This window comes from Poecilia latipinna, unplaced genomic scaffold (assembly GCF_001443285.1).
Source record: "Poecilia latipinna isolate Pla-1442-1.1 unplaced genomic scaffold, P_latipinna-1.0 Scaffold2885, whole genome shotgun sequence".
Lineage (NCBI taxonomy): Eukaryota > Metazoa > Chordata > Actinopteri > Cyprinodontiformes > Poeciliidae > Poecilia > Poecilia latipinna.
In genome coordinates, this window is record NW_015115501.1 from 80,112 (window position 1) to 82,827 (window position 2,716).

The 2,716-nt window shown below is 42.9% G+C and overlaps 1 protein-coding gene across 1 annotated transcript in view; it reads right to left on the minus strand.

Moving 5' to 3' along the window:
* LOC106939476 (synaptotagmin-7-like) overlaps positions 1-2,387 on the minus strand; it is a 53,018-nt gene extending 50,631 nt beyond the window's left edge. Inside the window, exon 1 of the mRNA XM_015021878.1 lies at positions 994-2,387. The gene's annotated coding sequence lies outside the window, so the exon portion shown is untranslated. The remainder of the gene's footprint in view (positions 1-993) is intronic.
* Between the last annotated feature and the right edge of the window lie 329 nt (positions 2,388-2,716).

Sequence of the window (2,716 nt, forward strand, 5' to 3'; positions counted from 1 at the left end):
GACTAGTCCATTCAAACACATGAGTATGCTTTAATCTAAACTACCACATTGTGGATGTATGTTTAAGATCATTGTCCTTCTGAAATGTTGTCCTCTATTCCATTTAAGTTGTGAATCTCTTCAGCTCTTCCGTCGTTACCATGGGACTCTTGGCTCTTTGACTTGTCTGACCTCGTTCACCTCTGAGGTCTTCACAGTAAAAGGAGATAAACAAGCATCTGGCTAATTAGATGACAACCGACTGCACTAAAATGTATATACAGGCATAAGAGTAAAAGAGGGTGGGCTCAAATGCTCAACCGCCTTTTCACTCTTTTTTTTTTCTTTCCGATTCACAATTATGTTTCACTTTGTGTTGCTTCTTCACAGTTTGTGGATGAAATATGTGTGAAACATGAAGGGGTGTACATACTTTTGCGAGGCGCAATATGAGGAGAAGCAGCAGAAACATGCTGGGGGGCTTTATGACTGTGCTATTTTGTTGATGCACTAAAAGTCAGATGCCTTTAACAGGATGCTGTAATGTGCATAAGTGGCATTTGCTGTGCTCAGATTTCCCAACCAGAGCCATCATTAGCAATCATTTGTGCCCTCCAGTGTGCTAACAGTGGTCGGGTTATTATCATCATCATCGTTGTTGTTGGTGTTGTTGTTGTTGTTACTACAGATGATGGAAATGACGTTATATAACAAAAGCAGGTCAACAAATATGCACATTTTTATTGCATTTACAAAATGAGTGTTTCAGTAAATATCCTCGTCATCTGTGAGAAGATTTGGTCTTGAACGTATGGAAATTATCCACATCCAATCATAATTTGGATGAGTTTGCTGATGGCGATGACAGCAAAGCAGGTGAAGGGAATATGTGGGAAGGGGAAGATGGCGGAAGGAAAAGGAAAAGGAATAAAAAGAAAGAGAGCAGTGCTGCCCCTGCCTCATTACAGCCCTGCCCAGAGGGAAGTCTCTTACCAAACTTGGATCAAGACTCACTTGAGCGTGAGGCGAGGATCTCCATATGGGGCATAGGGAGAAATGTTTAGTACAAACTCCTTGGGCGGATAGGAGCTCCACCTCTGCTGCACTGTGCTGCTGTCATTGTTATTCCAAAAGTCTCTGTCTAGATCACTGCGGCCAAAGAGAGAGACAGGTCAGAGCAACACAACTACGGACAGACCTGGCACCAACCGAGCATTCACATCACAGGCCGTCCTGGGGGCTTGGCTGGAGGACGAAGGTTGTTCTCGCATCGACAGAAACACAGCAGGCCCAGATTTAAAGTCTGTTTCTCTACCTGAAGCAGACAAGTCGTCGTAGAAGGTGTATTTAAAAATACATTGGCGGTTATTCGGGGTGGCCAACTGCACAGACATATTTGCAAGAAAAAGACTCAAACTAATAAACTACACATCATAACAATAGAAAAATCTCGAAGCAGAAGTGAAGTCTGCACCCCAACCTTGGTGTTAAGAGAAGTGAGAAAGAAAGCAAGAAAGCAAGAAACACAGTGCAGAGAAATTACACACATAGTCAGAGAGTGCAGTGAGCAGAATCGCTAATAACGTACAAGTCACACAGCAGCGGTCAGAGTCATAGCACAGGGACAGAGCAGAAAGGAGGAAGGAGTTGGAAGCTGAAATGACCAACAGAGCACACCAACGCTGCTGGAGCCAGTCAGAAAAAATAAAAAATAAAAACACAAAACTTAAGAGATCCAACAAACCAAGTCAGAATGCATTTACAAGCTGAAGCCCATTTCAGTGCTTAAAAACCATCCATATAGAAATAAATAAAACACACACTGAAAGTAGCTGAGGCAAAACCAGGCTAAAGAAGAGAATGAGCAGGTTATTACGAGGAAATACAGCAGCACACACAGGAACAGAAACCTGACCTATCCGGCTTCATTTACCAAGACGATAAAATGCCTTTATCTCAGTTTCATTCCTGTAAGAAATGTGAGATTAACATCACCCCCAAAACAATCAGACTTCAAGCATTTCACAAGAAGTCTTTTGCCTTGAACCTGCAGCCTCTTGAGCCGTCAAAGGATTTCATCCACAACAAAGATCTTCGAATGTGAAATAATGCAGATTAAATCTGAAGTGATTGAATCGCTGTCCTGGCATTACGCTGCTCTCCATAACACTATCCTTGTGGAAATTGTCACATAACAAAAAGAACAATTAATACTCATTTTTCTGCGTTGTTTGCGTGGATGTTCATAGGGCCGGACTGAAAGCCGAACCAAATCGAGCTCATTATCACCAGACTGTTCCACCCCAACCAGTTACCAGACACTTACTTGATGGCTTTCTTCTCCCCTCGCCCACGTGCGGAGTCTGGAGTATCGGCTGTTTCCACTCCCGGCTTGTTCCTCTTTCCCTGGAGCCAAACGGAGAAGGGACGGGTTGATGAGGAAAACAAAGACACAAAAAGGTTAGCCTGGATTTCTCCTTTGAAGCTTTGTGTTTTTGCTGTGCTAATTTCAAGTGTAAATGCCTCTCCCATTATCTCAGAAACACTGTGCCATCACTCCTCATGATACTCTGATTACACTAATCAAAGTCAAATCAAATCTGCTGTGAAGAGTCATTTCTGACTATGATTATCATTCGCACCACCCTGAAATTTACATGGCAATTGCTTCTTTGAGGTAATCTGCCGGGTCCTGGAGAGTGGCATTCCTAAAAGTCCCGCACAAACCTGATTTCAA